The sequence below is a fragment of the Nyctereutes procyonoides genome, unplaced genomic scaffold, assembly GCF_905146905.1.
Source record: "Nyctereutes procyonoides isolate TBG_1078 unplaced genomic scaffold, NYPRO_anot_genome, whole genome shotgun sequence".
Lineage (NCBI taxonomy): Eukaryota > Metazoa > Chordata > Mammalia > Carnivora > Canidae > Nyctereutes > Nyctereutes procyonoides.
This window is the reverse complement of record NW_026575049.1, coordinates 19,826,331-19,849,744: the sequence shown is the minus strand read 5'-3', so window position 1 is coordinate 19,849,744 and position 23,414 is coordinate 19,826,331. Positions and strand designations below refer to the sequence as shown.

General features: G+C 55.7%; 1 pseudogene; it reads right to left on the bottom strand.

Annotated features, from left to right (window-relative positions):
• Positions 1–21,971: 21,971 nt before the first annotated feature.
• LOC129512139 (glyceraldehyde-3-phosphate dehydrogenase-like) lies at positions 21,972–22,974 on the bottom strand (annotated as a pseudogene).
• Positions 22,975–23,414: the final 440 nt, after the last annotated feature.

The window sequence follows — 23,414 nt, the reverse complement described above, 5'->3', positions numbered from 1 at the left end:
CCCAGCGGGGACACCGGCAGATGAGCAAAACCTTCTCAGGGTGAATGGGCTTGTACATAGGGGCTGGGAGGAAGGCAGGGGAGGAAATGGCTGAGCTGGGCCGGGAGGGCAGCTGTCCGGCTGGGTCTTGAGGGAGGGATAGGAGTTCGCCTGTGCAGGGTCTGCAGAGAGGGCACATTCGTGCAGGTGCCTGGGAGCTCACGGCCCCGTGCAGGAGACCCCAGCTGGGCACAGGGTGAGGAATGGGGCCAAAAGTGCTCAGAGGCCAGAGCCGGCCGCCTGGGAGGGCAGGGGGACCCGGGAGTCTCAACCATCCCCCACTTAACAGACACCTGTGCCGAGGTGCGTCTGGGCCCACGTTCTGGGATCGGTGACCTGAAAGCCCCAGTCCTTCTCCAGAACCTCTCTGGCCCCCCCAGCTGTCGGTAGAACCGCAGCATGAATGGGGCTGAATGGTGCCCCCCAACCCCCAACGATGTTCACACCATGATCCCCAGAACCTGTGGACGTCACCTTATACAGCACAGGGGCTGGCAGACATGAGGGAGCCGGGGGTCCTCAGACGGGAGACTGTCCTGGCTTATCTGGGTGTGTCCTGTGTCGGCCCCGGGAGCCCTGGGGGGGGGGAACAGAGGCTGGTGGATGCCAGCAGAGAAGGAAGCAGTGTGCTGGGCATGGCGGGGAATGTGGATGCCGGTGCTGGGCCTCTGAAGGTGGAAGAAGGGGGAATGCCCGGGGGGGCTCAGTGGTTGAGCAGCTGCCTTCGGCTCAGGGCGTGACCCCGGGGTCCTGGGATTGAGTCCCACGTCGGGCTCCCCACAAGGAACCTGCTTCTCCCTCTGCCTGTGTCTCTGCCTCTCTCTGTGTGTGTCTTTCGTGAATAAATAAATAAATTTAAAAAAATAAAAAGAGGTGGAGGAAGGGGGTGTGAGCCAGGGGTTGCCAGGAGCACCCTCCCGGGGCTGGGACCACGTGGACACAGGGTGTCTCTGAGGACTTTTGGCGGGGCTGGCTCTGCCCACACCTCCACTTTAACCCAGAGGCACAGGTGTCGGGCTTCGGGCCTTCAGAACCGGAAGAAAATAGATCTGTGTCCGTAAAGACGCTAAGTTGGTGGTAATGGGTGGCAGCGGCCGCAGGAAACACAGCTGCATCCCCCTACAGCCAGCGGAGCCATCCTGGTTGGCTTGGGATCAATCTGTCCCACAGCTGAGGGATGTCCCCGAAGGAGAGAATGTCAGGGTGGGAGGCACCCGCCCCCCACCCCGGGGCATCTGTGGGGTGAGGGAAGGAGCTGGGCCCGGGCACCTGGCAGGTGCGAGATGCTGGGGCAGGCTGTGCAGGAGTCAGGGGCCAGAGGTGAGCGGGGCAGGGCAGGGAGAGCGGGTGGAGAGAGGCTGGCTGTGCAGGTGTGTGTTTGCACACGTGCGGATGTGTGTACCCTCCTTGGGCTCAGGCACCTGCGTATTTAATTTGTCCACCTGCCCATCGATTGTTTGTTTCATGTGCCAAGCCCTGGGCCACTGCAGGGGGCTCAGAGACGGACCCTGGTGGTCCTGCGAGGGTGAAGGCAGACCGACGAGGAGCCCTGGGGAGCATGAGTGCTGCGCCACGGGAGGGTGAGTGCGGGAGTGTCTACACCCGTATGCACAATGTCCCCACGTGCCCACTGGGGCCGTGCTGGGCCGGGCCGAGCGGGGGACGCTCCTCTGTGGCTCTGGTTTGGGCCTGAAGCGCTGCCGGCTGGTGCACCAGCCCCTCCGTGTGGATGAGGCTGTCAGCCGTGGTCGTGGTGTTCACACGTGGAAACCAAGGCTCAGGATGGGGACCGGCCTCGACAGCAGGGGGAGTGGGGCCCCGGTCCGACTGCCCACTCGGGCTCCACAGGCATCTCCCACAATTCCCAGGACCAGGGCATAGACCAGAAATCCCCCCTGGGGACCAGTTGCAAAAACGCAGCTACATCCGTTTGGTCAGATTTTCCAATAACCAACCACGTAAACACCCTGATGCATTAAACCCACATCGACGCGTTTCCGCCCCGCAAAGGATGCTTAATGCCCTGCCATAACTCCTGCTATCTGTTTGGGCCAGGAGAGAGATGGCTTTATTTCCCCCATAACTCTCGGTGGCACCATCCCATTGTTTACTTTGTGACATACACAGGCCGTCATTAATCACTGGGGGAGATGGATGGGGGTGGGCGGCTGGTTTGCAAAGCGGGCGAGGAGTCCAGGAATGTCCCCACGGTGGTGTGGCTGAGGGCCTGGGGCACGTCCCCGTCCCTCCACTCTGCGAGCAGAATTCCGCTAAGTTCCGGGGGTCAGCCCAGAGCCACCCCCGATGGCCTCCGCCACCCTTGTCCCGGGAAAATAGATAACCATTAATTTGCAAGAGTCTAACGTGTGGTGGAGGCATTACTGCTAATTGGCAATAAGAAATGCTAAATGAAGCAAAGTTTCATATTAATGAGCCGTTTATCAATACTAAACGGCCGGCTGGCTCCCTCCGTCACTTGATTGGCATTGGCTTTATTTATGTCACAGATGTTTTCCCGATTATCGAGCTGCTGGGCGATCTTCCCTGCCCTCTGCAGCCCTCCCGCGGCCCTGTCCTCTCCTGCTTTGTTTTAAACCTCTGGGGCCAGCAGCAGCCCTGCCGGGGCATCGCCTGCTCCACAGGCCCCCCCGTTAGCCTTCTCACTTCGACCCCGCGGGGGGCTCCACCTGCCTGGGCCCCGCATCCGAGAAGCTCGGGGATTGTGGATCAAAGGGCCATGTGCCCACCTGCCGGTCTCCAGACCTCACGCAGGAGGCGGGATCCAGGGTGTCTGGAAAGGGCCCCCGTTCTCTTACTGGTTTCCGGGAAGGCCCAGGCCAGGCTGTGCTGGTTCTCCATGGGGGATGGTCACTCCAGTGACCCCAGGGCCACCTCGGACGGTGAATCAGGTTACAGGCATTTACTCTCTCCTAGTTCTGGAGCTAGAAGTCTGCAGGGCCGTGCTCCCTCTGGAGGCTCTAGGGGAGGCCCCCTTCTTTTCTCTCCTGCCTCCCTCATTGTGTGGTCTCCGCTCTTCCCACCAGCATGTCTTCTCCTCTCCTGCCTTTTCTAAGGACACTTGCTGGAATTAGGGTTCACGTGGATAATCCAGGGTGATCTCCTCTCAGCATCCTTCCCCTGATCACATCTGTGAAGACTCTGTCCCAAGTATGGTCACCGACTGTGCAGGTTCTGGAACGTGGATGTATCTTTTGGGTGGGGAGGGAATGGGAGCCCTCTGTTCTTGAACATCACCCACCGGGCAACTGAGGCAGGTCTCAATGGCAGTGGGTGCCCCAGGCCCCATCAGGGGTCCATCCATTCCTGCATCTGGTCATGTCTGCATTTGAGAGAAGCTTCGGAGGAGCAGGCAGGGTGTCTGTCCCTGGTGCCTGGTGAAGGAGAAGGGATAATGATGTGAGATCACAGCTCCTTGCTGCCTGACACTGGAGACCCCACCACCCGCAGTGTACCAGCTTCGTTCATGTGACCCCCCCAGCATTAAAGAAGCACCTTGCTTCCCCCAGTTTCTGCAGAGGAGGACTTCCAAGGGGGGCCTGGAAAGCGTCGGCCGTTGGCAAAGTGCTGGAGTCCAGGGAAGCGAGAACAGGTCAGAGAGAACCAGGCCGACTGGGACTCTGGTGCTGGCTAGGGCCTCCCACCCGGCGGCCGCTCGTGGACTGTGTAGAGCTGCTGCATATGGCTTTATCCCTTTGATGAATTTCCTCATCTGGATGAGAACAATGACCCTGCTCCATCCTGCTGGAGTCCGACTGTGAAGCCGGAGCGAGAGAGTGGGGATGATGTGTAGTGTTAACCTTAAAAATAAAACTGCCAGCTATTTTACAGCAGAAGATGAGTTGAGTCGGGAAGAGCAGAGAATTGCGATCCAGGACAGGTAAGCTACAGCAAAACCACAGGCAGCAGCAGGGAGAGGATGCTGGGTTACACCAGAATGGGGGACTTGGGGCCCACTGATGGAAACAGAAAGTCCATTGGAGTAAACTGAGAGCTGGAAGTGTCGTGCCTTCTCATTGGCTGAGCTGTGGCTGTCTCTCATTGATTGGCCGGGCTGTTGCTGGGGCAGGAGGAAAGCAGTAGCCCGGGAAGCAAGCTGTGTCTCATCCTGCTGGCTCTGCAGCTGACAACTGTACTGGGCCCCAGGGCTCCCCTGCTCTACTCCTGACTCCAATCTCAATGAAATTTGTAGTTAATTTTCACCCTGCCATATGCCTAGCTCAGAGCCTGGTGTGCATGCAGCAGGTGCTCAATAGGTGCTAGCTGTCTTTTTCTGGGATGGTGGTGGTCTATGGGTGATAACCATATTATTGCAGGACTGAGGAGCCACCTGGGGCCCCCAGCATGATAGGCAGAGATGTACTGTCCTGCCAGGCCCTGCTCCAGGTCCTGATCCAGAGCTATGAGCAAGTAGAACAGTTTGCTTTGTGCTTTTTGGATTTGGGATTTAAGTTTGGGGTAGCTTATTATGCAGCAATAGAATGTCAGAGCTTGCAGGGGTCGGGGAAGATGCTTTGAGTCCGGCCTGCCTTTCTGTCTGTCATCGCTGGTCAGGTAGCTTGGTTTCTCCTCCTGTGAGGTGCAGTCCTGGCTGACACAGAATAGTCTGCAGCAGGGACAGTAGCAGGGATGCTGGTGGGCATCCACCGAGAGTGCCGTGGGTGCCCAGGCCCCGTGGTGAGCACCGGACACTGGATGGCAGCTCGGGGAACCTCTCAGACATCCCGAGCAGCAGTAGTCCGTGCACACAGAGGGGACTGGGAGTCTGCCCAAGCTCACGGGCTGCCACTTGAAGGGCTCTGTCCCTCCTATGCCAGAGCTCGAGCTCTGTCCCTCCTGTGACACCAACAACCTTGATACGGTTTCCCAGGATGGTCTCCCCTGGGGGTCAAGCACCATGTCCCTGAGCTCCTCCCTGGAGGTGCTGCCTCAGTGGGGGTAACAGACCAGAGATGGGGAGGGTATGTGGTACATGTGCATATGTGTGTGGGGTGTGTGTGTGCGTATGTCTGTGGTGTGCATGTGAGTATGTGCGTAGGTGTGGTGTGTGTGGTATGTGTGAGTGTGTGGTGTGTGGTATGTATATGGGGTGTGTATGCATGGTGTACGTGGGGTGTGTGTGTATATGTGTGGCATTGGTGTGTGGTGTGTGTACGTGTGTGTGGTATGTGTACATGGTGTGTATGTGCATATTATATATGTGCGTATGCACGTGGCTGTGTGTATGTCCCACGTGAGACACAAGAGCTGGCATGGGGAGGCTCCACATGGCTCCGGGTAGTGGGAGGGTGACCCGGTCTGCATGGGCGGGGGGGCCTGTTCCTCCGACGGGTCCTGGCCCCACGGTCCAAGGCTGCCGCGTGTCATCAGGGCAGAGACCAGGACCCCGAGCAGCAGCACCGTGTCAGGATGGGTGCACCGGCATCTCCACGGTGGGGACATTGAGGCCCAGGGGAGGGGGCCCCTGTGGGGCCTCAGCCAGCCCACAGCCCCCCTCCCGTAGCAGTTGGCGGGGCCATGAGCTGGTGTCCGGGACATGCGAGTGCAGGCTGGGTGAGCAGTGTGCTGTCACGTGTCTCCGAAGCTGTCACACACTGAGACCGAGTATTTCACGCAGACATGTGAGCCTCAAAGATTGGATACCTTGAAGTCTGGCCTGGTGGGGATTGGGAGGCGGTGCTTGCTGCCTATCCAGGGCGGGGTTCTGTGCCGAAGCTTCCAGGGGAGACAGAGGTCATCTTGCTGTGGATAAAGCAAGTGCTGGGCAGAAGGAGGAGAAACCTAGAGGCCTTCCTGGAGGAGACGGCGCTGAGCTGGACTGTGAAAGCTGCCTGGAGACTGTGTGGAGCATGTAGGGGGCTCAGGAAGGCAAAGAGGCCCGTGGTGGGAGACGAGGGCCTCAGTTTGGGAAGGGCCTGGGGCTGCAGAGCAGGGCGGGGAGGCTGGCCAGTCTGGCCCCTGGGCCCCAGGTGAAGGGGGCGTGTGCGGAGCGGCCACCCCAGAAGACGCTGCTGCAGTTTGCTGGTCTAGGTGACGGGACACGTGCACGGACACCAAGGTCAGAGGGAGCGAGCCTTGACTGATGGCCACGCGTGTCCACAGCGGAGCCCCCGGAGCACCTTCTGGATGTTTCCATCCTCCGCCTTGCCGGTATGCTGTTGCCCGGAGCTCCGAATTCACGGTCTCAATCGGGTGTGTTTTATGTCTTTGGGCTGTAATTAACCGCGTTCTCCATTATCGCTCCACATATTAAAGAAATATTTTCCCCAGCCCGGCAGAGGCAGAGCTCAATTTATGAAGAATTGTCCTCACAAAACACCTGGTGAGGTTTTTATGTTGTTTAGCAGAGAAAGGATGGATGGGGGATGCCACTCCGCTTGCTTTTCTCATGCAAAATACTAATCGTCTCTGGAGCCTCCAGCGTGGGCGGCAGGGGGGCAGGGTGGAGGGGGTCAGGGGGTGGGGAGGGAGGGCTGAGGGCTGGCAACAGGCCTGAAAGACCTGGGTGCAGTGGAGCAGGGGAGGGGCACCGCAGGGGCCAACCAGCACCATGGCAGGTGGGGGAGCGCTGGCCCCGGGGGCAGAGGTATATCCACGTTCTCGCCCCCCTCCCCTCAGGAAGGCGAAGGATGGTCCCCAAAGGTGCCCACCCAGTGCCTGGCCCGAGACAATGTGAGCTCATGTGACTGGCAGGAGGGGCCCGGCGGGTGGCCCTGAGTTACCCCGGGTGTCTGGGTGGGCCCCACATCACCACGGGGCCGGGTGAGAGGGAGATGGGGGGCCAAGGAGGGGGAACATGTGCCCTCTGGGGAACTTAGGCCAGGAGCTCCCGCCTGCTGCCCCCCCAGGGCCCTGGGCCCATGCCCTGAATGACTGGAGTCCATGGCAGGCTGAGGTCGGGCATTCCAGAAGGACCCCTCCTCCCCGCCAGCCAGGTCCCAGGGCCTGGGGGCCTGGGTCTTGGTCTCAGCTGATTCCCGCTGCAGTGTTTTTACCAGCTGGCTTTCCCGTGTTGGTCAGGGAGGACAGGAGCATGGGTGACTTGCCCCGGGTCCCAGGGGCCCCTGAACCCCAGGGCACTGCCTGCACCCTTAGCCATCTGTGTCCAGCCTCAGTGTGGGAGGCCTGGAGCCCCAGCTGACGGGGCCCTGTGGAGGCGGCCGGCCGCACGCCCACTGGTGCTTCTGACTCTGCGGGCCCGAGCGAGCGTGACCCTCTCTTGTCCCCCCCCCCCCCACCGGCTTTAGCTCAGACTCAGTTTCCACAGCGCTGCAGGAGCCACGAGCCACAAGCACCTGCTGCTACCTGTGGACGAGACGCTGAGCAGGGAGGCGGTGGAGGGTCTGCAGGGGGAGGCCGACTTAGGGAGAAGGGACATTTGGTAAGAGAGGGCGGCAAAAATAATCCGGGTGCGATGGTCACCATCAAACACCGCGTGGCCACGTGAACGCCCTGGGCAGGCCCCGGGGTGCCGGTCGGGGCTCCGGGCAGCAGATCGCGGGCCCCACTTACTGATGGGTGTGTCTGTCCTTCACTGGGCCGGTCCTTGGGCCCAGGCGAGCTGTGCGCCCAGCAGGGGGACCCGGGACCCCAGACTCGGACCCCAGGGGGCTGCTCTGCCCCGGCCAGCCAGCTAGGGGTGAGGCCAGTCCCCACCCCAGATGACCCTCCGCCTGCGCCCTGCGACCTGGCTTCTCAGAGCCTCCCCCTGCTGCATGGAGCCCAAGAGCGTGGCTGGTATGTTCTGGAATCCGGAATGGGGACTCGGCTGAGGCCTCAGTGTTTGCCTGCGCCTCTCCCAGGACTCTGCTTTCGGGGCCCACACTCCCCGGCCTGCTAAATGCGATGCTTCGCCTCCTCTGCAGCCCAGGACGCTGGGCCTGCCCCTGAGTCATGGCGAGGACTTGGCGGGGACGTGGGGACACTAGCCCAGTACCTGGGTCCCGCCCTCAGCTGAGCCCCCAGCTCTCACTCTGAGAGGATTGGTGGAGCCCCACTCCCTGGCCTGGGCAGCAGCCCTGGGAAGCCCCCTGCAGGTCCTTCCCCAGCTCTCCAGAAGGGCCACAGGGAGTCCCACAGGAGTCTGCTGTCACCCCTGAGGCCTGAGGGGCCTGGGGGCCTGCTGGTGTCTGCTGGGGTGTCCTGATGTCTCCCCGGGTGAGAGGGGCCCTGGTGACTCTCTGTCTGTACCCCCAGCTTTGCCCTGCTCTGCGTCCTGGAAAGCCCCGGCAGGAGCGGCACAGGGTGTCGTCCTCTCTGCCCTGCTCTGCCCTGCGGCTCCTGCACCCACCGTGGCTCCCACTTGCCCTCCCCCTGGAGATGGCCTCGGCTCCTGCTGCCTCCGGGCTCGGGGCTCGGGTCTTCGGGGTGGCTCCCAGTCCTACTCTTGTTTCTGTAAATAGCTGTCTCATTAAATTTCCCCAGTTGAATTCCTTGAGTGGAATTCTGGTTTCTGCTGGGAACCTGAGTTTTCCAAAGTGGCATCATGATTAATTTGATGTATTTAATTACTAAAAGGACATCATCTCTCTTCCACTTTGCTCACCTAGCCCTCCTGTCGGGCTGACTTAGGCCTCTATCGCCGTAGAAAGCACTTCTCGCCCATGCTGCCCACACCGGGTGGATCCCCTGCTGGGACCCCTGTGCTGTGACTAGGGCTGCTCCGGGACCTGTGAAGGCCCCTAGCCACAAAGCTCCTCACTGCTAGTTGCCAGGCGGGGCCACCAGCCTCCTTGCTGCACTGCCCCTTGCTGAGCCCATGCCACCGTCCTTGGGCCTATCCTGTCCTCTGGGGCCCACCTGCCTCGTCGTGCAGGGGCTCTGTGGGGGCTGGAGACGTTTGTCTCAAATACCCGGGACCCCACGATCGTGCTCTCCTGGACTCGGCTGCAAGTGCAAAGGGACCCATGCCTCCTATGGCAGGAGCTGTGGCCCCAACGCACCCAGGCCGCTCGCTCCCCAGGGCGGGCCCTGCACGGACATATGGCTGAGGTCAAAGCTGTTCCCAGGTTAGAACGAGTCTCCTCCTATTCTGGGTTCCCCTGGGATGTGGATTCTGGACCTGATCACAGGGTATCCTTTGTGGACCAGGAGCCTTGGTGGTGTGTGTGTGTGTGTGCGTGTGTGTGCGTGTAAATCCCCTTCCCCTCCTTCCAATCGCCAGGCCAAGTGGCAGCCCAAGGAGGGACTGTGTCTCTGGGCTGAGTGGATTTACACAGCAGCCCTCCGTTCAGCGTGCTGTTGGCCAGGGGATGGGACAGGAGCCAATGTCTTTGCTTGAATATCATAAAATAATGACCATTTTGTGAGGTGCTTCCAACAGAGGATGTCTCATGTCCCCTGTCCACCCCCGGGGGCAGTGCTGTGTGGACGTGCATTCCCCTGCAGGGACCACTGAGCTGTGTGGGCTTCGGAGGGTTTCCTTCTGCCCCCCATGGCCCTGTCCTGCGCAGTCTGGGCAGCGAGGCAGCCGGTCAAGCACGCTTGCCTGATGTGCCTCCTCCACATTCTTCTTCTTCTTCTTCTTTTTTTTTTTTTTTTAAGGATTTTATTTATTTATTCATGAGAGACACACAGAGAGAGGCAGAGACACAGGCAGAGGGAGAAGCAGGCTCCCTGCAGGGAGCCCGATGGGGGGACTCGATCCCAGGTCCCCCGGATCACGCCCTGGGCTGAATCAGATCACGTTCTGATTGACGGTGACACCCAAACCCCACGTCCTCAGTCGGTGGATGGAGGGTGAGGGGGTCAACTGGCCTCCTTTCGCCAGCTCGGAGTCATTATTTGGAGACTGGTCTGGGAGCTCTAGAGCCAGTGGGGGTGGCCACGCCAACAGGGAGGCTATTTTGAGTTATACACACCGTACATTTGCTCTCGTTGCCCCCCGGCCCTCGGATCGGTGTGAAAGGGTAGTTGTGAGTCACCGTGCACGTGGCCTCCCGCGGGCAAGGTCCCTGCCTGGTTCTGGCCCATTTTCCCGTCGGCGTCATCAGTCATATGCCTTCTTTCCAGGCAAAGTGCAACCGAGAGTCTTGCAGAATGGATAATCAATTTCAATAATAAGTTAAATGGGTTTGCTTTTGTTCCCAGAAAGCCTCCCACTGGGAGAGGGATTTTTTAAGAGACTCCTGGGTGGAGTTTTACTTCTGAACTTGGGCTTCCAACTGCTTCTGAGCTAATTGAGTATAGAGCATGAATAAACATGGGCAGGAGCAACTTCTCCGCGCCCACTCGGACGTGCAGGGCCACAAACACTCCGGATAACACCGCGGGGTCTGCTGGGACAAGCCCTGGCAAGGGTCTCGGGGGCCCCTGTTGCGAAGGCCCTGCGGTGGTGTCAGCCGCTCTCTGGCCCTGTGTTTGAGTGTCACATCGGAGCCAGATTGCTTCTCTCGGAAATAGGATGCACGGCTTCCAAGACGCGGGGATGATGTTTGTCAGACGCACCAGACATAAGCCGTCTAGATGAATGTCTCCCAGCCAAGCCCAGAATCTTGCTTCAGCCTGGGCCTAACCCAGGGTTTGCAGCCATCTGGAACATTCCGGTGTCTATTACTGTGAGCGCGAATCTTGTTTATCCTTTTGCCTTCGGGCTTAGAACAGAATAGGGTACATAGTGTTCGATAAGTGTTTGCTGGATGAATGAACGAAGGGAGTGGTCGCATCCTGATCGTTTGGGGCTCTAGTGTAACACCTAATTTGGGGGAAAATCAGTAAGATCGTGAGGGCAAGCTCAGGCTGGGCATACAGGTGCCATTTTCGTGTTAGCATACTTCCTGTACATCACTCACGCTCGATAAATACCAATGGAAAGCACACCGATCATGTGCTATAGTCAGAGAGCTCCTTATGTGGGATTTAAATTCTTTGTGATGACAGAAATCCTGAATCAGCCAGTCTTCTTTTGATAATTCCTCAAAGCACCTATAAACATCTTTGCAGTGTGATCTCTCGGAGAGCTCACAGCACTCTACCTGGTGGGTATCTCTTTGTTTGAGAGCTAGATAAAGTCATTGGCTTGTGTTAGGGGCTGTTTTGTATTAAAACACTATCTGAAAGTGCTGAATGCACACATGGCTAATGAGTTGCTCATATTGTAAGGGATGTGCATGAATTGGAAAAAATGTGATTTTTATCTCTTGTGTCTTGCTCACTCAAGGAGCAGAAAGGCAGGAAAATAAACCATACCACCTGAGTTCTTTCATTTTATTTCTCTTTGAGCCACGAAAGTAGAGGTGAAGTGATGTAAATTAAATTCCTATATGGTGTGTCTCCACTCTAAATGCTCCATTCAGATCCGCTCATTGGTGTGGGGAGGAAGTTTCCTACTAGATGTGAGAATAAAAATTTTGTCATTTAGGAAGAAAACCAGCTGATCCATCCATCCACTCACCCATCCACCCGCCAACTAACCAACCAACCCACCAACCAAAACAAACTAACTCAAAACCAACCATCCAACCATCCAACCCAAAATAAACCAACTAACTCAAAACCAAACAACTGCCCAACCCAAAACAAACCGACTAACTCAGAATCAACCAACCAACCAACCAACCAACAGCAAACCAACTAATTCAAAACCAACCATCCCACCAATCAACCCAAAACAAACCAACTGACTCAAAACCATCCAACCAACCCAAAACAAACTCAAAACCACTAACCAACCAACTAAGCAGTCAACTAACACAACTTGCCTGGTCTGGCTACCCAGCAAGGGCTTGGATCCCCATGTGGAGCCATGAGAAGGGGGTGCAATTCTAAGTGAAAAAAATGCTGTGGGAGGCCTGTGCCAGTAAATGAGGGCCTGTGCCCTCGTAGAGAAGGTGGGTAGCAGTGGGTGCTGCGGATGCTCCCTTTTTTCTCCACATGTGGCTTCTGTGATCACATGTCCTCTTGCTTCTTCACCTCCTTCTCTGGTTGCTTATTCTCAGTGCCATTTTCCAAGTCTTTCCCCTGGTGCACACCCCACAGTAGTGGACTGTGGCATGTCTCCCAGCGATCTTACCCTTTTCTCTGGGTTCCGCAGTGTTTGCAGTGGCACTGATGCCATTGTCTGATGTGACCAGAGCCAGGCAAGAGTGGGTTGAGGAAGGATGTCGATACATCGCAGTAGGGGCATGAGCTTGGTGTGTCCTGGTGTGCATGTGGGCATCCATGCTTGGAGTGCCCAGTGCATGGGGAGCTGGCCTTGGCTTAGAGTTAGGAGACACCGGTCTGAGCCCCAGAGGAGGCCACATGGCAGCTGTGTGGTTTTGAGCAATTTCTCAGTCTCCACTTCCTCATCTATAGAAGGGGACAAATCATACGTATGTTAAATGACCCTGTCTATGAGGCAATGTAAGTCCCATTTGAAAAGTTCTAGCAAGTGGGCAGATGCCTGGGGATGTTCATTCCTTGAGGCCCCTTCTCTTCGTGCTTGTCCTCTTGAGTCTGCTCTTGAATTCAGGTCATGCTGCGTCCATGCGGCCTCAACCACGTTCCCGGAGTGTGCGGCGTGTTGGGGAGATGCAGAAGAATGGGCTCTGCCCTAGGCAGGGCGGCAGGTGCAGGTGGGAAGTGCTTGCGCTGCACGGCAAATGGTGAGCACCTTCCTCCTCCCTCCTGCCCGCCATCTGTGATGTGGTCCGTGCGGTCCTGGCTTCTCTCTGGGGTGTTGGGATCTGCCACAGAGGAAGAGGCGACTCTTTGGCCTCGCCAGTCCCTGGTTGAGCACATCTCAGCCCCTGAAAGATAGATTTTGGTGTTTTCCCCTGAGCTGGCTAACTCTGCCAGGGTTCAAGCCCCGCCCTCCCTGCCACGCTCTTGCTGCTTTAACTGCGTGCAGCCTCCCAGCAGTCCTGGCCATGCCCGGAGGTTGCAGTTCCGCGCCTGGGTTTCAGTTCCTACCACCCATCTTCCGAGGGCTTGCTGACTTCCCACTCCTCCTGGAAGATTCTACATGGTCTTAATCGCCGTCCACCAAGCTCCTGGCTGCTCCCACTCTTTCTCTGTTCCTTCAGACTCATCATGGAACGTGGAGACTTGTGCATGCCCCCAAGCCAACAGGCTGTGGCTCCTTGGGGACAGGGACCTCACGCCGTGCAGCCTTGCAGGGAGTGTGGGAGGCCAGGCAGGATGAGTCATCTGTGACGGGGGCCCCAGCTGGGGCAGCAGGGTCACTGGCGTCTGTCTCCTCGAATAGCATGAGCCCTTGAAGGGCAGGAAGGCACTGCTGTGCCTTTAACGTCCTTGGGGAACATGAGATTTGCACAGCGAGGTTCAGCAACCACAAACTGGATGATGCATTCATCCAAATGATCCAGCATGTGACGAATGGTCTTGCTCTGAACAAAACCTGTCTCCAAGATTTTTTTCTAACTTAAGTGCTCCAAATCTTTTCTCCGTCTTGGGAGGCTGGCCAGGAGCAGACGGGGACGCTTCCCTGCAGAGGGCTGAGCTCCTAACCTTCTGCCGCACGCACCCACCAGCACGTGTTGGTGGGATTGTTCGGGGGCCCCGCTAGGCGCGGTCCATCCCTGGCCGTCTCCCGGCTGGCACGTCGCCCCCTCGCCCTGAGGGATTCAGTTGCTCCCACAGCCTCGAGAGCTCTAGCTTGTTCCTCTCTGCACCTTGACTTTATTCAGCAGCAACATCCTCCGGGGGCTGTCCGATGAGCCCCCGTGTTATACAGGGATCTTCGTTGTAGGCAACAGAGAACCCGCTCGTCCTCAAGTCTCCGATCTGTGCCTGCTGGCAGGGGTCAGCGCAGGACTGCAGGGTCCGAGGTCTTCCCCCTTCAGCGCCAGCTGCAGCTCTGTGCACCTTCGGTGCCCTTGCCCCTTCCCCTCCGCAGAAGGGAGCAAGGGGCACGTTGTCATCCGTGTGGCAGTCGCTTCTAGGAGTCACTGTCCTGACATGGTCCATCTTGCTATCTGCAGCCTGTGAGCCAGCACTGACCCACTGTCTGTGAGGTGGCACAGGTGAAGGAGGTGATAAGGGGTGGGACCAAGTGGGGGCTGATGGGAAATTCCTTTCTCCATCACCTGTTCTGTATGTGTCCTTAGCCAGTGTGCAGTCACATAGGTTCCTCATCTTGTAGGGGGACCTCCACCTTTATTCCTCAGCGATGTGAGCCCTCGAGGGTCCTAGAGGGGTCCTCCGTCTGGCTTCTGTCCCTGACCCTGGGGTCCCCTGTGGTCCCCACAGAGGATGTGTGGTTGCCGATGTGCTCTTACCTGTCACTGTTGTATAGTGACACGGTGCGCTCCCTGCACGGTCAGGATACACCTCCCCAGACGACACAATGACCTCCCACCTCTGCCTGCCCCACGACACGCGGAGCCCGAAGCAGCCAGTCAGCAGCCTCGACCTTTACATCAGTGGGACTCTTACTGGGTCTCGTGTGGGGACCAACATGTCGGAATCACGAGAGCCCAGAGCTGCACAGACCAGCAAGTGCACATTTAAAAGAATGGGTGAGTGTTGTCACTGTCCCTTACGCCCCCTGGACCCTGAGTTGGCTCCTGCTGTGACAAATGACCACAAACTTGCAGGCTTAAGACCGCATCCGTTTGTTACGGCACCGTGTCCGCAGGTTAGAAGTCTGTGCAGGGCTGAGCTGGGCTCTTTGCTCAGGGGTCTCACAAAGCTGGAATCCAGATGTTGCCCAGCCCGCATTCCTTCATAACTTGGGGTTCTCTTTCAAGCTCACGTGATTGTCTGCAGAATTCAGTATTTTGCAACAGCAGGTCTGAGGCCCCTGATTTTATTTTATTTTATTTTATTTTATTTTATTTATTTTATTTATTTATTTATTTATTTATTTATTTATTTATTATTTTTTCCTGGCTGCTCTCAACTCTCAGCCTCCTCAGTTCCTTGCTCTCTGACCCACCCAGGAAGGACCTGGTCACTTTTGAGGACTCCCCTGATTAAGCCAGGCCCACCCAGGATGATCTTCCTTTTGTTTAACTGCAAGCCCACGGATCGGGGACGGCAGTCGCCTGTGCGGGTCTCTTCCGCCACGTGCCGCGCCGTGCTCACAGGATTGCCATCCCGTCACATCCCTAAGTGCTGCCCACACTCGGGAGGCTGTCTACACCAGGGACTGGAGACCTCAGGGCCATGTCAGCACGCTGCCTGCTGCTGTGCCCTAGTGGAGCCCGTGGTTCCGAGCAGAGAAGCATGTGGTCTCATTAGGGGTTATTTCTGGGCAGAGCCACCCGTGAATCTGCAGCTCGGCGCTCCACGCTTCTGTGACCCAGTGCACTTTTGGTTGATGGTGTGCACGACCAGAAAGGATCATGGGAATCAGCCTATTATTTTATTTTATTTTATTTTTTTTGCCCCCTTCCACCCAAAGCAGTTCCTTGACAGAAGCAAAGTTGGAGCTGAGTCCATAACAATGAACAAAGTATTTGGAAAAGCCGCACAGACGTTCTTGGGAAGGTGATGCAGGCAGGCCAGGCCCTTACGCAGCTGGACTTAGTGTCTACTTCTCCGAGGGCAGATTGCTGCCCCCCGCCCCTGAGAAGGTGCGATACCCCCCACCTGCCGACGGTTGCTGGCATCCCGGGTGATTGTGCCAGGTCAGGGCCTTAGAGTTGGCCACTGCTGACGGTGAGATCCGGGCTCTCCGCAGACATGGCCTTCAGCCCCTCACGGGGCCAGATTTGCCCCCAAGATCACGCGCCCCTAACCCGCTGGGGAAGCAGGGCGGGTGGTGGCTGGGGGAGGGAGACTCTCAGGCTCACCCCTGCAGACCGTGCCCACTGGGACCCGCATATTCTCATCACCTTCCCCTGAACATTCTGTCCCCAGCCTTCCCTCTTGTTCCTTGGGGTCCTCAGATGCCTAGTCAAACCATTAGCCACATTAGTAGCCACCCTTCTGGGTCTGTCCCCTTCCCAGTGGACCGTGACGTGTGCCCCTGCACACCCTGCCTGCCGCCGATTCCCGTTCTCTGCTCCCCGCGCTGCTCCCCAGGTGGGCTGCTGATGCCTGCGTGGCCTTCTGTGGGCTCGGGTGGGCTACGGAGCAGGGCGGTTGGTGGGCCAGACGGTCATTTTATCTCAGCTGCTTGCAGGGAGGCCTGACACTTGACCTCGGCAAATCCCAAACCCGTCAGTGTCTCCCAGGGACCTGTGTCTCCTTCATTCATTTGACGGATGTGTGCTGGGTGCCTACCTCGCCTCCAGGCCTTGACCTCTCGCTGCTAAGCACAGAACGGGGACGTCACTGCTGTCCTAGCCCTGGAGGAGCCAGGGAGGGAGCCATTGAAAAGAATAATAAAGTCAAGCTATGTCATCAATTACTATTGTGGGGCGCCAGGGTGGCTCCATTGGTTGAGCCTCCGACTCTTGATCTCAGCTCAGGTCCTGATCTCAGGGTCGTGAGTTCAAGCCCTGCGTCTCCTTAATTGATTAGCCCCGTGACAGCGGAGGAAGGGAGGGTGCTCACTCTTACTGAGGAGCATCCCCTGTGCATGGGTTGTGCAAGCCAGGCACCGGGTCCCTTCTCCTTGTCCTGCCCTGTCACCGCTGTGCTACGTGGCCAGTGTGTCACGGCACCCCCTCCAACCGCACAGCTTTGGCCTGCGGTGTGTCTCCCTAGGGCGCAGAGATGCCCATGTGTCTGCCTGCTTCTCGTTTTACCCTTCCCGTCACGTTCTTTCCAGGCAGCTAGAAGGGAGTTTGGGAAACTGCAAATCTGCTCCCGTCCTTGGTCTGCTGGAGCGCTCATCTCTCCGAGTGCCTCCCGGAGGCGGCTGCAGCCCCTGGCATGCTTGAGAGGCCTCCGTCCCCGCCCTCCTTGCCGCCCTCGTGGCATCCCTGGCATCCCGCGTAACACCCACACCAGGCCCCCTGCAGCCCCCGACCGCCCCGTGCTGCTTGCAGCCTGCGCTCTCCGAAGGCTGCCCTCCGCCTGCAGCGTGCTCTCCCCCCAGCCCCGGACCTGAGCAGCCCATATTCAGCCATCACCCTCTGTGCCAAGGCTCTTTTGAAAACCCCAAATAGAGATAATCACCCCTCTTTCGAGTTCTTTCTGTGCCTCCCACATCCTGTTGCCACTACACACATCACTTTGGACATAATTACCTGTTTACAGTGGAGTTGTATCTTGTAAAGAGTTTGGTTCTGAAGTCACCTAAGAGGTGAAAATTGCTCATAATCAGAATTACTCCTAAAATTCCCTCCACTTGCCCCTAAAAGGCAATGTCCATGGTTTTGTGTCAATAGCATTTCCCAGCTCCCCTGGCCTGGTTCATCAGGGCTTTGCTGAGACACTCAAGAACTTTCCAATTTTTTTCATGGGTGTTGAGGGAGAGTCTTCACTGGCCTCCTTGTCCGCCTCTGTCAACAATTGCAGAAAATCTGGGATCCTGTGTTCTCTACAGGGGGCTCGCTGGTGGGCTTTGGCCAGCCCAGGCTTGTCCTGGCTGTGGTCTGTGCTCTGTGGCCTTCACGTCCTGTGGCCTTCACCTCCGATGGCCTTCACATCTGTGACCTTCACGTCTGTGGCCTATACCACCCGTGGCCTTCACATCCCGTGGCCTTCACGTCCCATGGCCTTCACCTCCCGTGGCCTTCACCTCCCATGGCCTTCATGTCCCATGTCCTTCACCTGCTGTGGCCTTCACATCCTGCAGCCTTCACCTCCCACAGCCTTCACGTACTATGGCCTATACCTCCCAAGGCATTCATGTCCTGTGGCCTTCACGTCCTGCAGCCTATACGTCCTGCGGCCTACATGTCCCATATGGCCTTCACGTCCTGTGGCCTTCGTGTTCTGCAGCCTTCACATCCTGTTGCTTATACCTCCTGTGGCCCTCACATTCCGTGGCCTTCACATCCTGCCACCTATACCTCCTGCAGCATTCATGTCCCGTGGCCTTCACATCCCATGGCCTTCACCTCCCATGACCTTCATGTCCTGTGGCCTTCACCTGCTGTGGCCTTCACCTCCTGTGGCCTTCATGTCCCGCAGCCTTCACGTCCCGTGGCCTATACGTTCTGTGGCCTACATGTCCCAGGCCTTCATATCCCATGGCCTATACTTCCTGTGGCCTTCACGTTCCACGGCCTATATGTCCCATGGCCTTCATGTCCCCTGGTCTTCACATCCTATAGCCTTCACATCCCATGGCCTTCACGTCCCACAGCCTATATGTCCCATGACCTTCATGTCCCTTGGCTTTCATGTCCCATGACCTATACATCCTGTGGCCTCCATGTTCCATGGCCTTCACGTCCTGCAGCCTTTACCTCCTGTGGCCTTCACGTCACATGGCCTGCACTCACTGAGCACCACGGCGGCTGGGCCTCCCTTCTCCCTCCCTGGCCCCCTCCTCCAGTGGGTAGGTTCAAGGAGCATCTGACATGGACCCACATGGGTACCTTGTGCTAGACTAGACTAGACTGTAAGTTCCCCGAGAGCAGAAACAACGTGTTGCTCATTGTCAGCGGCCCCGCAGCAAGGCACTGCGGACACAGTACCTATATCAGGGCTTGTCTTTGCTGCCTGATAAGGGAGGAACTCTCAGGTTGTTAATTAATACGCCTGAGACCGAGCTGCATTCCCGCCTGCTGAGCTTCTGCAGAGCTGTGAGTGATGGTAGCTCAGAAGGGGCAGTATTTCTCTCCCGTTTGTCCCCTCTTTCTTTACGGCTGTGTTATATTGCTCTGTGCGGTTGTTATTAGGATGCACTCTCTTTATTACTCCAAAGTCTAACCTTTCAAAGTCTGCGCGGTGCTCATGCTCACGGATTAAACGATAAATTTCACCGTAATAATCTCATTTAATTTCCTTATAAACCAGCATTTCCTGATACATGCTTATTGACGTGTGCTATAAATATGCTTTCTATACATTTTTCAAATCCCACTGCTTAAGCTTTTGAGAAAATGACCCTGAACCCAGGGAGAAACAGGAGGAGGAGGAGAGTTACGCCAAATCATTAGTAACTGGGGTGTTTGCTCCAAGGTGAGGATCGAGACACTTTCTACACCACCTCTGCCCAGCACCCGATTTCTGCAAAAACAGATGGCTTCCTGTCTTCAAATCTGTGAACCGGGAGGTGTGGCGTGGAGATTTGCATTAAACATTTTGAGATGCAAGGCAACGAATGTTGTAAATAGACACCAAGAAGCTCAATCTATACTCAGCCCAAACGTTTATTTCTGATTATATGGCTCTTCCGATCTGAAGACGCAGTTGATGGATGACCTGCTCCGTCAGGACCCTCCCCTCCCCCATTGCAGGTCTCTACCCTGGTTAATGTAGCCTTCGGGCCATGGCACACTTGCTGACTCGATAGACCTCTGTGCAGCATTTGTCTTTGGTGGTGACAGCAGCAGTCAACGAGGAGGGAGCTCTTTTGCTTTCTGTTAATGTGCTTGGGTGAAAGCTGCTCTGAGAGGCAGCCTACCTTTTGTCCATCCAGCAGAGCCATCTAGGGATAATGTGTGCTCCCTCTTGTCTCAGAACTCTGGGATTTAGAGTCTTCTCTGGTGTTGTTCGGTGTAGAACGCTAGGCTCAAAGTCATTCTGCTGCAGGGTTGTTTTTTAAAAGATTTTATTTATTTATTCATGGGAGACAGACAGAGAGAGGCAGAGACACAGACAGAGGGAGAAGCAGGCTCCACGCAGGGAGCCCAGTGCAGGACTCAATCCCGGGACCCCAGGATCACACCCTGAGCTGAAGGCAGCCACTCAACCACTGAGCCATGCAGGCGTCCCACCTGAAGGATTTTGAAGATACAACATGCCACCTTCCCCAGAGTCACTGTGGATGAGAAACTGTCAGCCCTCCTCTCTGCCCATTCCTCCTCCTTTTCCTCTCCTCCTCCCCTCTTCCTCCATCCCCCTGCCCCCCTGCCCTGCCCCACTCAGTTGGTAATCTGTATTTTGTCTTTGGTTGCACTAACGATGCTTCATTTGCTTTTTTTGTTGTTTTTGTTCACATTGCCTGATGTCAGGTCCAGGTGTGCATTTAGTTTTAATTATCCCATTTACGACTAGATGAGCCCCTTCAGTTTGATGACTGGGGCCTTTTCAGTTCTGGAAATCACTTAGCCATTATCATCTACCTTATTCTCCTTCTGCTTGCCATCTGGAGTTCATTAGACCTGCACCACGTCAGAATCACATTAGTCCCATGGTTCCCTAGGGCCCCACGGTCATATTTTCATACCCCCTGCCTCTTTGTGCTTGTTCTAGATGATTTCCTCACTTCGATCTTCCAGTCTGAGAATTCTCTTTTCAGCTACTTCGATCTACCATTTGAGTGATTAATTGACTTTTCACATTCAATGATCCTATTTTTCCTTCTGAGAAATTCTGTGTGGCTGCATTTCTCAAACCTGGTTGTTCTTTTTAGAATCTCATTCTTTTCCCTGTGGTTTCTGGCTGTATTTCATCTCCTCAACTGTTTTTAACCTAATGATTTTATGGTTTTACCAGATTCTGATATTTTATGTCCTCGGGATGCTGTTTCCAATTATTCTCTGGATTCTGTAAGAGGGTTATGTGTCCCTGCTGTAGCCAGGTGATGTGTGATGCTTCCCATCCTACTGACATCAGCTCAGGAATCACTTTGGCTAAACGCATGTGAGCAGAAGTGCTGCATTTCAGCAGCAAGCTTAGGCACCGCTGCATACAGGGACCATCAAATGGTTTCCTCTCTTCCATGAGAACACATCTCAAATAAGGCTGTTCATACAGCCTGGAGGTTAGAATGGGCACACAGAACAGAGCCAAGCCACCCCACAGCTGCTGCTCCTGAGAAATTATGTGAGAGAGGAGAGTTATTTCTCTAGATCATGGGATTTGGGGATTGTTTGTTACACAACACAACCTAGCCTAAGCTGATTAACACAGGTGGTGGGCCCCGGGTGGCTCAGTGGTTGAATGTCTGCCTCCAGCTCAGGTCGTGACCCCAGGGTCCTAGGATCAAGTCCCACATCGGGGTCCCCACGGGAACCCTGCTTCTCCCTCTCCCCGTGTCTCTGCCTTTCTCTCTGTGTCTCCCAGGAGTAAATAAATAAAATCTTAAAAAAAAAATAAAACAGGTGCTAACTTTGCCTTTGTGGTATCTGTTCACACTCACTTCTGGTGGATTAGTTATTTACTCATATGGTTTGTAATTGTTTATTGTGAGTTTATATTCACTGTGAATTATTTTGTTTTTAGCTGTGGGGTGTCATGGACTCTGGGTGGTAGGTGTGTCCCCACCAGAACTGTTTTCTTTCTTTCCTTTCTTCTGCCACAGGACCCCTAGTTGTCATTGGTCTGAGATGTTTTTTTTTTTTTTTTTATTTAAGGACCTTTATTCCACATTGACCTTGTAAGTTCAGACCTCACATCTGTATATGGCCAAGGCTTATGTGTTTAATGTTCATGAGATCTTTGTTTCTGACTGGAGCTGGATGCAGACGTGGCCTCCCTTGTCAGTTCTCTATTTTGCAGGCATTTCTGTCCACCTCTCAGGGTAGATCAGCCCATCTTGGGCCCTACACTCTGCAGGTGTGTCAGTGTCTGTGTCCTGCCCCAGTTCAAGGCCATGTCCTCCGCCCTGTATGGGCACACATGCCCTAGCCTCTAGCTGCTAGGGCTTACATTTGCTCAGCTACCCCTGCAATGCACTGGCTTCAGGTTCCTGGGTCCTTTTCTTTCAATATTGACTATATTTGTAGTTTTTTTTTTGTTGTTTGTTTTTTTCTTTTTGGCTGGGCACAGTATACTTTATTGATGGTACCTGACAAGGTAGGGCTCCCCAAGTCCCTCCCCTTCCTTGGGGTCTAGGATGTAAATTGGAGGTCAGGAGATTCTCAGTGTGCTGGGGGATTAATTTGGGGCAGGGACTCCCCAGCAGCTTAGGGCCTCTCTCTTCCTCTTGTTCTTGCTGGGACTGGTGGTCCAGGAGGCTCTTTCTCCTTGGAGGCCATGTGGATCATGAGGTCCACCACCCAGTTGCTGTAGCCGAATTCATTGTCATACCAGGAAATGAGCTTGATGAAGTGGTCATTGAGGGCAATGCCAGCCCCGGCATTGAAGGTGGAAGAGTGGGTGTCACTGTTGAAGTTGCAGGAGACAACCTGGTCCTCAGTGTAGCCCAGGATGCTCTTGAGGGGGCCCTCCGATGCCTGCTTCACCACCTTTTTGATGTTGTCATATTTGGCAGCTTTCTCCAGGTGGCAGGTCAGATCCACAACTAACACATTAGGTGTGGGGACACGGAAGGCCATGCCAGTGAGCTTCCTGTTCAGCTCAGGGATGACCTTGCCCACAGCCTTGGCGGTGCCGGTGGAAGCAGGGATGATGTTCTGGGCAGCCCCTTGGCCGTCATGCCACAGCTTCCCAGAGGGGCCGTCCACGGTCTTCTGGGTGGCAGTGACGGCATGGATGGTGGTCATGAGGCCCTCCACGATGCCGAAGTGGTCATGGATGACTTTGGCCAGAGGAGCCAAGCAGTTGGTGGTGCAGGAGGCATTGCTGACGATATTGAGGGAGTTGTCATACTTCTTGTGGTTCACGCCCATCACAAACATGGGGGCATCAGCAGAAGGAGCAGAGATGGTGACCCTCTTGGCCCCGCCCTTCAAGTGAGCCCCAGCCTTCTCCATGGTGGTGAAGACTCCAGTGGATTCCACAACATACTCAGCACCAGCATCACCCCATTTGATGTTAGTGGGATCTCGTTCCCAAAGATGGAGATGGACTTCCCATTGATGGCAAGTTTCCCATTCTCAGCCTTGACCGTGCCGTGGAATTTGCCGTGGGTAGAATCATACTGGAACATGTACACCATGAAGTTGAGGTCAATGAAGGGGTCATTGATGGCGACAATATCCACTTTGCCAGAGTTAAAAGCAGTCCTCGTGACCAGGGGCCCAATCCTGAATGGCCAAATCCGTTCATTCTGACCTTCACCATCGTGTCTCGGGGACACGGCTGGCACTGCACCAGAAGATGCGGCTGTCTGTTGAACAAGGAGGAGCAGAGAGCCATAACTTTTAAAAATTAAGCTTTACCCAGGTTTTCTTTGTTTTGTACTCGGGGAGCAAGGGAGCTGCCCGGGTCAGCACTTCCTGCTCACCTAATTGTTTACCTGCCCCCTGAGAGTCAAACCCCACAAGGACAGGGACCATTCACGTCCTACTTACTGTCATCCTTGGTGTCTAGGACAGTGCCTAGGACATGGAGAGTTTCATCAGATATTTGCCAATTGATTCAGTAAATGAGAATTTAAAAAAAGGTAGAAAGGGACGAGCAGAGGGTGGCCAATGGCTGCTGTGTCATGACCCTGCTCCTCCATCCTTCCCATCACTTGGGCTGTCACAGAATGGTTTGTGCAGCAGTTGGGAAAGGATTGG